This window comes from Pelodiscus sinensis, chromosome 12 (genome assembly GCF_049634645.1).
Source record: "Pelodiscus sinensis isolate JC-2024 chromosome 12, ASM4963464v1, whole genome shotgun sequence".
In the NCBI taxonomy this organism is placed as follows: domain Eukaryota; kingdom Metazoa; phylum Chordata; order Testudines; family Trionychidae; genus Pelodiscus; species Pelodiscus sinensis.
The window spans coordinates 10,806,145-10,818,733 of record NC_134722.1 but is presented as its reverse complement, the minus strand read 5'-3'; the positions used below and the strand labels follow the sequence as shown (position 1 = coordinate 10,818,733).

Here is a 12,589-nt window from a genome sequence, read left to right as displayed (position 1 = left end):
AGTTTTTTTCCTTCCAGTACCGGCAGTCCTCGAGTTACGCGGATCCGACTTATGCCGCTTTGCTCCCGGTGCCTCTGGTCTGCTGGGGACCGTCTCCAGCAGACCAGGGACACCTGGAGCAAAGCCGGGAGGCGGAGGGGTCCGGCCCCTCTGAGGCTTTGCTCTGGCAAAGCCTCAGAGGCACGGGACTCCGCCGCCGCTGCAGCTTTGCTCCCTGTGTCGCTGGTCTGCTGGGGGGGGGGGAGGAGGTGCAGCTAGTGCCTCCCCCTCCCCCCCAGCAGACCAGGGAGACGTGGAGCAAAGCCCCGGGCCTGTGGTAGAGCAGGTGGGGCGCTGCTGGTTGGTCCCGCAGCACCGCTCCTCGGCGCTACTGGACCAACCCGGCAGCACCCCAGCTGCTCTGCCCCAGGAGTCCTGATTCAGCCGCTGCTGATCAGTTTCAGCAGCAGCTGAATCAGGACACCTGGGGCAGAGCAGCTGGGGTGCTGCTGGGTTGGTCCAGTAGCGCCGAGGAGCGGCAGCGCTACTGGACCAACCCAGCAGCACCCCAGCTGCTCTGCCCCAGGCATCCCCAAGTTAGCCACTGCTGAAACTGACCAGTGGCTGACTACAGGAAGCCCCTGCCCCGGGCTTCCTGGAATCAGCCGCTGATCAGTTTCAGCAGCGGCTGAATCTGGACGCCAGTTCCGACTTACATACAGATTCAACTTAAGAACAAACCTACAGTCCCTATCTTGTACGTAACCCTGGGACTGCCTGTATTACTAAAGTGACACGTAAAGCAAGGGAACGCGAAGTGAGGTTCATGCTGATTGCACATAATGTTGACTGACAGCCATGCGCTCCCTCTGCATCCAATCCAAGTGCTGCTATGGTTTGGTCAGCATACACTGCAAATACTAAGTACGCAAGTGGAGTTAGCAAAACTCTTCTATCCTTGAGAGACCATCTTGGTTACAGCAGATTTGTGGCCCACTCACTAATCCAGGCTGCCCATCATTTTATTAGACTCGCATTTGTAAAGGGAGGAAAACATTTCTGGACCTTTCCCATGGTTAGTCAGCTAGCCCTTAATGACTCACATTTAAAAAAAATAAAACCTCTGGTTTTAAGAATATAAGAGTGCTTACTAACATGATGTTTACCTTATAATCTTACAAATAAACTTCTTGTTCTAGTTGGCTTATTTCTTAGACAATGGAACACAAGCCTTAGAAATCTTGCACAAGTTTCAATTCTAGTTGGCTAAGGTGGCATTAGTTTTACTGCTTCAAACATAGGCCTTGCCAACATTTCAAAAGTTACTTTTTTTTTTTTTTTAGTACTAAACATATCAAGAGACCCAAACGTATTATAACATGGCTTGATCTTGCCTGTGTGAAGAGGTTCAAGCTATTGTAACTCCTTTAAGGAATCACTCTCTAACCTGGAATCCTTAAATAGTAAAATGTGCTGTACAAATGGTGTCTTATTTGTCGTGGCTTTAAATGAACCTGTGCAATGAGGCATAGGGGTCTTTAAATCAGCAGTTAAATAGAGCAAAGTAAGCAGTTGCAGTGAACTGCATAAACTAGAAATAATTAGCAGCAAGTTCATTAATATTCCAAATTGTAGTATGTAGATTTTCTGTGCTATTTAAAATGCTTAATTAGTAAACAGGTAGTGATCAATGGCTCAATGTCTGGTTGGTGATCGGTTTCAAGCAGAGTGCCCCAAGGATTAGTTCTATTTTATCTGATGGAGACTGATTTTTGTTGTTGTCCGTGGCTGTAGGGAAGAAGGGGAAACCAGATTTACAATTGCAAATGCATTAAACTCATGAGAGCCTAAGACAGTCTAATGGACTTGCAAAATGTTTGGTTTAAATTTTACAAAAAAAACAGATGGAAATAATTTAGTATATTGAGGTGAGCGAGAGAGAGAGACTTGTAATTTCTGAAATAGAAGTAAATCCTGACACTTATTAAAAAGGAAGGTTTTTTTTTTAGAGGTCAAGGGTGGTGGATAAAACTGTTGGGCAACATCATTTCTGCTCCTGATTCTGCTGTAGACTTTGTGTGATCTTGAGCAAATCTGTTTCCTCATCTATAACATGAGGATGATATTGCGCTTATTACCTGCTATGAAGCTAAATTCATTAATGTATATCTACAAATCACTTCTTGTCTCTCAGATGCATGATGCTATATGAATTACTCCTAAGGGAATTTGGCACCAAAGCCTTAAACATTCTACACACAATATTTTAAAATTCTGCAAAATTCTGTGTATTTTATTTTGTCAGAATAACACAGTATAAAGATACCAGTTCAATTGTTTTGAAATAAATAACCGAAATACTGTCAGCAAGTGTGTCTATAACCGTACAGAAAACAAAAAGGGTTCCAGATATGCTTTTTGACAAATTATGAGCAATCTAGCCCTATTAATACAGAGCTGCGTAACAATTCATTTAAACTGCAGTGCATATTTCTTACACCCATTGAAGCCACTGCTGATCATTGATGCCACTGTTGACTAGTATTGTTTCCTTGCATTTTCCTGTCTGTCTGTATCTTGTTGTCTGTTTATATTATACATAGATTGTAATCTTTCTGGAGTGGAGATACTTTTTGTTCAGTTTGTGCAGCACCTAACACAATATGATCCTGCTTCATGACAGAGGCTTCTGAGTGTTATGGAAGTAAAACTTACTGATAACAGGAAATCAGTTATGTTGCTTACAGACTTTTCACCTGTAGGCAAGTATGATAATCAAAATTGAGACCAGGCCTTACCTAAACGTCTTTACTGATAACATGGTTTTGGTCTTGGAAAGTCTCCTACATCTAGACATGCAGAATCCCCCCCACCCACTCCTAGTGTACTGATCTTCGCATAGAATCCAGCAGGAATAAATCCTTCTATTACTGGAACTATTTGTTCTATTGTAGGAGAAGAAAAAGATTTCAAAACGTAATGGTGTTTGCAACACTTATCAATCTTTGTTTATTTGTTCTGTATAGAGTATGTGTGAGGTATCATTTGCATTAAATGATAATTCAAGCACTGACTGGAAGAAAGTGGGATCTGATAAATAGAGCAGAGGGTTCCTATTCAAAATGGCAAATATCATGAAGCATTTTGAGACCCTTGGATGAAAGGTGATTCTTAATAGTTTGGATTACATAGTGCCGAAGAGGTGGGTGACTTCCTGTATATCTCTTCACTGAATGTCAAACATGACATACCACAGCAGTACCAATCCAGTTGTAGGCTTCTAACGTTTTCATGAAGTTTGTGGTTGAATGTTCATGGGAGGCTATGAATATTCTTTATGGGCCAGAAGTCAAATAAGAAAAAATTCATGCTACAACTTGGGCAACCATATATACAGGATTTGCTTTTCAGCAGTAGAATGGGCTGTTCTGATACTGCGCAGTTTCCTCTGTAAGTACTGTATTTTTCACTTTGACCTGACAGAGGGAGCTATTGTACCACACACCTGATTTAACACCTTTCAGAGCTGTTTTACATAACTATAATAATTACAATTGGCACCATAGCATCAGTACTTGTAATTTTACTACCAGCAAGGAGCAGCACATTCTTAGCATACCTGCAAGCCAAAGGAAAAGAGAGGCTAACTATTTTGTTCTGGATATATAGTCCCACAGTCAGTACAATTCAAGCTGGATAGTTGCTCTTGACAGTGTCAGGATGAACAGCAGGCTTTGGTGTGATATGATGTATGATGTTAGAAAATCCATGGTTTGGGGGTGGATCTTCTGTATCAGTTTGAAAAAACACGTATTTTTAGCTCATGAACTCAATTCAAAGGATTCAGGCTTGATAAGAAATAATACGTGTGTGTTTTATTGTCATGAATCAAAAATTTACCCCCCTCCCCATTAGGGATGTAAGCAACTAATCGCTTCCTCCGCTTTCCCCCCTCCCTCTCCCCACTGCCTCTATCACAAAGAGGCAGCAAGGGGAGGAAAGGAGTGGGTTCTAGAGGGAGTTGGCTTCAAAGCTGGTTCTCCCCAGCTCCATGAGAGCAGCACAGTGGCAGCCAACTTTGAAATGTACAAGAGTTCCCACTGGGGCTCTTGTACATTTCAAAGCAGAAGCACTCAGGTGGAGTCAGGGACCAGCGGGATTTCCCTGCTGGCCCTGGGCTCCGGATAGCATTTCAATCTTTGTACATTTCAAAGGCGGAACGTGGAAGTTCTTAATGACTAATCGAATAGTCAATGGAAATCCCATCGAGTATTCGATTAGTTAATCAAAATTTAACATCCCTGCTCCCCATAGCAAAGTTTTCCATTAAAAGTACAGATTTACATAAATTCAAGGTGGGCATTTTGTTATCTATTGGGCTTTTATCAAAATTTAAAAAAAATGCTTCATATGTTGGGGCAAGTTAGTGTCTAGAAGACTCAGCCAAAGACCAGAACTCCTGGCTTTGTGATCTGTTTACTGAGAACTTTTAACAAGTCGATTTTAATCAAACTTTAAAACTGGGTGCTCATGTTATATGTCTGTGTTTGGATCTACTGGAAGCCTTTAGGGCCTAATTTTCAGAGATACTGAAGATTAATTAAATGATGTGAATGGAATGCTTAGGAATTCTTAAAATGTTTGTGTCTCTAAGGCTCAGCACCTGAAATTAGCAAACAACTAGAAAATGTTGATCTTAACTTTTCTTGTCTCTAATTTCATCATTTTTAACAGGGTTGTTCTGCTTCCTGGCTCACAAGGGTATTGTGAAGCTCTCTCAATTACTATTTGTAAATACATTGATTGGGAAGTATAAAGTTGCCATTGCTGCTGTTTTTTTTTGAAAGGAGGGGACTTAATTTCCTACTTCTATACATTTAAGTACAAAGGACTCAATTCTGCCCTGTTTACTTGGTGTCTAGTTCTGCAATTCAGCAGAACTATTCATAAAAGCAAGAGCTGCAGGATATAGTAGTTTTGCATCCAAGAGGCTAAAACCATCGAAAAAGTAAATGTATATGAATCTTCTATAAAAGTCTTCAAAAATCTTGTTGGAAAAAGAAACTTAAATGCAAGGTTTTTATAGCAGTATCTGTTTTTTCTCACAGATAAGGACAGAAATTCAGCTGCAGTTTTGAATCTCTTGGCTTCAGTCACTTCAAGCTAGACTTCCAATTATTTAAATAAGACTTGATTGTTCTGAGCAGGCCCCCTGACAGCAATTCCAGGTCCCAGGGCAGAACAATCAGTAGGCCCCCACTTCCATAAGGGATGTAAAATCCTGTTTAAAATGTTAACCGATTAAACTATATGTGTAACCAGTTAACCGGCCCATTGTACCACGGGCAGGGGGCTGCTCTACCCAGGCTGGTTCAGCCCACAGCTCTGCAGATGGGAGATTGCTCAGGCCAGACAGGGCCCACAGCAGGTTTCTTCGGCCTGGCTGGGAAGGGCCCACTGGAGGGGGGCTGCTTCAGCTGGGCTGGGCACCAGTTAACTGGTTTCCCCAGTAATCATGCCAGTCAGGTGAATGCTTACTGGCTAACTGTTTACATTTCTAATGTCTGCGCAGACACGCTCTGCCTTGGACGGTGCTGGCCCTGCGCTGACTGGTGCCCTGCAAGCTGCACTTCCTGGCTTGCTTTTCTGGCACATCAAGGGCTTCCATGTGTCCTTCTGTTAGGGTTGCCAACTATCTAATTGGGAAAACCCTTGCCTCATTCCTTGCCTGAGGCCTTGCCCCTGTCCTGCCCTTTCTCCAGGATCCCACTTATTCCATCTTCTCTCTGTCACTCGTGCTTTCCCCCCATCCTTGCTTACTTTCACCAAGCAGGGGCAGGAGGTGGGAATGAGGGGTTGGGCTCTGAAAAGGAGTTTGAGTTGCAGGGGAGCGATTATGAGTTGTTGGAGTTTGTGTGGTCGTTAGGCTGGGAGTTGGGGTAGGAATTCAGGCTCTGGAAGAGTTTGGATTGAGCTCTGGAAGGGAGAGGGGATACTGGAGGGGCATGGCTCTGGGCTGGGGCAGGAGTTGGGAATGCACCCATGTGCAGATTCTGGGCTGGGGGGCTTAGTGCTTACCTCAGGCAACTCCTGAAAGTCATCCGCATACCTTTTTCAAGGGGCTCCCGGCAAGTGCTGCTGCCCTCAGGAACACCCCCTGCAACTCCCATTGGCTACAGTTTCCAGCCAGTGGGAGTTCCAGAGTTGGCACTTGGGGCGAGGACAGCATGCAGAGACCCCTCCAGCCCAAGGGTTACAGGGACTGTGCTGCCTGTTTGCAAATCTGGGAGCAGCATGGAGCGACTGGGAAAGCAGGCAGGAAGTCTGCTGCTGGCAATGGTAACTGGGGGCCTTCAGACCCTTTAAAATTGCCTGGGCCCCTGGGCAATTCCCCGCACCCCCAACCTTTTCTCCCTCCTGTCAGCAGGCCTGATTCCAAGACGATAATAAGTTTAATGATGAATTGAGTTTCTCTTGTGGTTGATGTTCATCCAAATACACTGATCGACAAATCAGATAACAAGGATGGTTCGTTACGTGCTAGTAATTCATACAGCAATCTGTGACTCCATACATCTCCACTGATGTGTGACATCCTCACTTTCTCATCCTGAGAGCTGCGTCAAATCAGCCTGCCATGAATCCTGAGCTCTAATTATTGAAGGTGGAAGATGCACTTCCTTTCATCACTTGAAAGAAATTAAAATCTCTCAGCTGCATTAACTTTGGATCACATGTAAGGTACAACATATGCAACCATCTTAAGGCAAAATTTCTTTTTGATCTGTACATCACACTGCATTAACTGTGTACCAACAGTGAATCTGTAGGTACAAGCAGCAGTTTTGTGGGAGATTTTTAGCAATAAAAAGTGTAATATAACTAAAAAGCATGAGCATTCCTGGTTACATTTTTGAAGCTCTTTTCACTACAACTTTTGGATTCTCTCCTCCCTCCCCCAAACACACTCCTTTCCCACCCTCCCAATAAATGTGCATGGAAGCTTTTCGCATTGTATTGAAAAAGAAGGCACCCAATGGCATGTGTTTAGGATTTAAGATTTTTTCAGAGCAATCCATCAGTAGTTTGCTACTAAACTAGGAGAAGTTATCTGGAATGGTCACATGGGTCTGCCCTGGAGCTGTTACCAGCAGTGTGTCTTAAACTTTTTAAGACAGAGGAACACCAAACAATACTTTTTTTTAGAAGGAACACCAAAGATTTTTTTGTTGGGGGGGGAGGGAACAGGTCAGGGGGAAAGTTATTGAGGGGGGAAAAAAAGGTCAGGGGAAAGTATTGTTTGTTTGGTTTTTTTTCTCAATAAAAGGTAGCCTGCCCCTTTAGGGGTGGCCATTTTGAATTCTGTTCTCTGCGGCACACCTCTGACTGCCTTGCGGCACACTGGTGTGCCGTGGAACACAGTTTAAGAAACACTGTTACCAGTGTTCCCTGTAAGCTAAGCACTTTGGCGGTCACCCAGGAGAGAGTCAAAGTACTGTCCAGCCAATTAGCAGAGCACCCAGAGCTGGCAGCATGTGTTTCTACTAATGGTGCACAGCAGCACATGCTGTGGTGAACATAACAAAATTTATTCCGTGTGGGGAAAAAATGAGAACATTGTCTGTTAAATATTTTCACTAATGATTTGGATAATGGGGCAGAGAGTCCACTTTTAAAAGCTCATCATTCCTGAAGAAATTCTGCACCAAAGAATTGAATTCTGCATATTTTCAAATTCTGCAAATTGTATTTGTCAATGTAACACAATATAATCACACCAATTTCTATTATTTTGGTCATTTATTTCACAATAGCAGTCAGCAAGTATGTCTGTAACAACACAGACAACAGAAAAGATTCAGAATTTTTTTTTGACTCATTGCTTACTGGGCATGTTAATACAGAACTCTGAATAATTTATTTAACATTTAAGCTAACATTTAAGATTCCCCCCCCCCCCCCCCCAGGATCTTCCTGCTTGCTGTGCAAAGTGTGTGTATGTGGGGGAAGGTCTGATGTCAGAATCTCACTCCTCTTGTACCCTGTCTCTGCAGAGCAGGGGTGGAGGGTAGGGTGGAATGGGGGATAGGAGAGACACCAGAGGGCTCAGGAGTGGGATTGAGAGAGTTTGCTGTCAGCTGCTTCTGCATCTGAACAAGCAGCCTTCAGATTGCTAAGTGCCAATCTACTTAAAGGGGGGAGGGAATGTGTTTAAAGGGGCGTGTGTGTGTGTGTGTGTGTGTTTCTTTCACATTCACCTCCCAACACATATGTACTATTGTCATTATTACTTTATACTTCGAGTATAAAGTACTATGGAAGGCAGGATTAGAGTTCAAAAGGACTGTGACATTGGATAATTGGTCTGAAATTGGTAAGATGAAAATCAATTATGGCGAATGCAAAGTACTACACTTTAAGAAGGAAAAAATTAAATGTACTATTACAGAATGGGGAATAATTGTAGTACTGCTGAACAGGATCAGGGAATAATTGTGGGTTGCAAGTTGAATGTGTGCCAACAACATGATGCATTTGCCAAAAGGCTTAATACTTTAGGGTGTTTTAAGAGGAGTGCCCTATCTAAGGCGGGGTGTGTGTGTGTGTGTGTGTGTGTGTGTGTGTGTGTGTGTAATTGCTCCTCTTTATTTGGCACTAGTGAGGTCTTTACTGGAGTATTGTATCCATTTTTTGGTACCAAACTCTTAAGAAGAATGCACACAAACTGGAGAAAGTCTTAAGAAAGAACACCAAATGATAAATGGCTTAAAAAATCTGATCTGTGACAAAGTTTAAAAAACGAACAAAAAAAACAAACTGGCATGTTTAGTCTTGATAATTGAAGACTGTTAACAGCCCTTAACTTTATTTGAACATTATTATACAAAGGACAGTGGTTGGTTGTTCTCCATATCCACTGAAGGTAGGGAAAGAAGTAATCTGTTTAGTCTCCAGCAAAGTACATTTAGGCTAAACATTAAGAAAAACATTTTGTGTAGTTAACTGGAATAGGCTTCCAAGGAAGACTGTTGAACCCCCATCATTGCATGTTTTTAAGAACAGGGTTAGACAAGCACCTGACAGGGATGATCTAGTTTTATTTGGTCCCATCTCAGCACATGAGTTGAACCTGATGACTTTTGGAAATCCCTTCCAGTCTTTTATTTCTAAGATTCTATATCTAAAATGACTGTATTTCATAATTTTGGACTTATGAGATAAGCCTAGTATACAGAATTGCAATGTACTTGATGGCATATCTAGAGTGTCCTGCAAGGACACCCAAGGTATTTTTTCATAGTTAAATGTTTCTAACCAAGAGCAAGTGGAGAAAAGCCATTCCACTAACACTTCATAAGACCTAAGTTTTCAGTATATATCTTTCCCTTCTTCCTTACTAACTGCTTCAAAGTCCAATGCTGGTATCCTGTAGGGATGTGAAAGAGTAACCATTTATACAATTAACCAATGAGCTTGGGCTAATTGGTTAATGTGCTTGGTTACATGTAGGCTCCATCACCACCACCACGCTGCCGCCTCTGTTTCAGAGGCAGTAGTGTGGGGGAGTGAGGGGTAGGTGGAGCCTGTGCCTATAGGGAGCTGACTGCCTTCCCTCCCCCTGTATAACTCTGTAACTGCTGAAACTTTCAGCCGTTACAAATTTAACAAACACATTTTAACATTCCTAGCGTCCAGCAGACAATATTACCTTATCTTTTTCCAGTTTCATGAAGCAGTGCTTTTACAACTGTCAGTGTCCCAATCTGATAAGAATCCCTCCCTCCCCTATTCTGCTAACATAAATAGACTTTACAATTAGTACTGGAAAAATAAGCTTGTCTGGTGGGGAAAGTGAGGGGGGTAATCTGGGTTCTTTATATAATAGCCCTTATTCCTCTAATATGTTATATTATATTCTTTAGGATGAAATAGGAGCAGACGTTCACTTTCTCAGTCAGTCACCAGTTTCATTAGTATTTATACAATACCAAATCTATTTGTGGAGCTCTACAAACATATGATAATGTCCCATCCTGAAGAGTTGATAGTTTTAGAGGACAATGTCACAGAATAGTGACTGTGGAACTTATTGTCATAGCTGTTGGTAGATAGCAAAGAATGGTAACATAGAATTGAATAAGATCTAACATTGTTTTCAGTGCAAAAGCTAAGTAGTCTTGGAAATAGAGTGAATCCAGAAACCACAAATATTCAAACAGTCCTACTTGCTGCACTCCTCTGTGTGTTGTGAGATGCAGTGGTTGAGCTTTAGACATGAGCTCCTAACTTTCAAGGATGAACAATGTGAAACAAGAAAATATGCACTGTTTTTTAGCCTGCAGAAGCATTCCACTTGCTCTAAAAACACTATATATTACTCAAGATGCAGTTTGGTAACAGAGAGGGAAGGAGCTTGAAAGTTAAAGCAAAAACCAACCTTTTATATGGATGCAATTTTTGAAGGGAGGGGGAGAAGACGCATCTACTTTGAAAAGGTGGCATTTAAACCATATAGTCGAAGGGCCAGTCTTACAGAAAACTACTGAATGGTTGGACTCTTGTTGGATTTCAAGAAGATGGCCCTGCTACTGAAGCTTTTAACTGCTAGGTTTTAGTGCCACTTAATTTTTAACTTAATTCTAGAGTTGCCATACCGGACATCTAAGATCAGTTCCATCACTTTCCCTTTAAAAAACAAACAAACAAAAACGTTTTCTCTCTTCTCTCCCCCCCCCATTCTTTCTTTTTCCTCAACACATTTTTTTCTGGCATGGTGTGGTGGTGTGTGTTTGTTTGTTTGTTTTGTTCGGTATTTTTTGGGAAACCATTTGGCAACCCTACTTAATTTATGCAGAAACAATGGCAAGAATCTTGCTTTAAACTTATTTAATTTAAAATGATTTATATATGAAATAGTTATGCTACCCTCTAATATTTGCAATGGCACCATTATCCTCCACTCTGATAGTCTACTTCTGTACCCAGTGAAGTTTGACTATAGAACTGTGAAAATGTTTCTGTTTCATATGGAAAAGGTCATAAACCCTTGAGCAGCACAGATTTATCATGTTCATTCCAAACCATGCAAAATCAAGTAGCTTTATTTTATTTGGAGTTTAAGACCAAAACCACCAAAATAGCTTGTTTTTCATTTAGAGTATGTCTACAGAGCAATATTATTTCGAAATAACTGCCTGCTGTGTAGATGCAGACTACATTATTTCAAAACAATGCTAGTTATTCCGAAATAATGTCAAACTACTGTCAAGCTGGATGTCTTTTTACTCCGACTCCTGTAACCCTCATTGTACAAGCAGTAAGGGAAGTCACAGGAAGGGAGCTCTATTTCAAAATAAGTGCTGTGGGGATGCTCCCAATTTCAAAATAAGCTATTCTGAAATAAGCTACACAATTGACGTAGCCCAATATGCGTAGCTTATTTCGAGTTAAGCCCTGCTGTGTAGACGCACCCTTAGAGTGGATTCGCAACCAGGGAGGAGAAACCCATGAATTCCTTTGAGGAGCTTCTTTATCACACATCAGTCAGTTGCAGATGTTATAGCCTCAGTTTGAGACAAGTTTGAAATATACCCTATAAAGCACTGAATAATGGCAAGGTTACTTGGTTACAAACATTTCTTTTTTGTCAATCTGTTTATTTTCCGGTTGAAACTTTTATCTGTAGAGTTTGCTTTGCTTTGTCTGAAATGGCAACACCCAAGAATACTGTACATGAGAATTATGGAAATATGGTGTTACTAAGCATCTGTTATGTTCCAGTTACTGTTTATTAATTGACTGTTTTACACCTGCTTTAATTATATAATTCAATAGCATTGCTGTCTTGTGTGTGGAGTTCTAATTCATTATGAATGTGGTCGATTGAATTATATGAGAGCGAGAACTGGGAATAACAGAAGTATTTGCTAAAGGGCTTGTTCCTGTGGGGTTTCTAAATCTTCTCAATTTTCATTCAGTTTAACAGGAGCGTTCTATGTACCTCCCAAGTGTACTTAGGTTCTGGCTTTAAATACGCAATTTACTCAAATTAATATTTTTGCTATTTCAGGAGAACTGAATAGTTATGGAATTGGAATGTGTGAGCTATAGTAATGAGGTTTATTTGTCTAGTTCACACAGTGAAACTAAGATGACTGTATCTTGCATTTAAACATCTTTCTTCCCTCTCTTCCCCCCGCCTCCTTTTTAATTTTTACAGAGTATCCAGCCTATCAAAATGGGGTTTGTGCCAAGTGAAAATACTAGAACTGTTCCAGGGCATGCAGTACTTTAACTCTGCAGCTGTCACAGCAATCCACTGGAGTCAAATTTCAAGTATAATTCCATATAATTACACCAAACATGCGACGGATGGCCTGAAAGTGAACTTTTTCTCAAATTCTGGATGTCTTTGTATAGAGGGGAATGCTATTTTAATTGTAGAAGATCTGGAACTTGTACTCGCTGAATTTCCTGATGCTGTGCACTAGTAGTACAGTATTCTGTATTCTAAGCTTTAATTTCCATAGTTCATTTATTTTTTAATATGTACAGATCCATTCTATTCCAAACAATTCTTGGTACTTTAAATAAAGTTACATAAGGAAAA

General features: G+C 41.3%; 1 long non-coding RNA gene across 1 annotated transcript in view; it reads left to right on the top strand.

Moving 5' to 3' along the window:
- The window catches only part of LOC142831052 (uncharacterized), a 16,923-nt gene extending 4,334 nt beyond the window's left edge, over nt 1-12,589 (top strand). The window contains exon 3 of the long non-coding RNA XR_012906660.1: nt 12,200-12,589. This is a non-coding gene — a long non-coding RNA (uncharacterized LOC142831052). The remainder of the gene's footprint in view (nt 1-12,199) is intronic.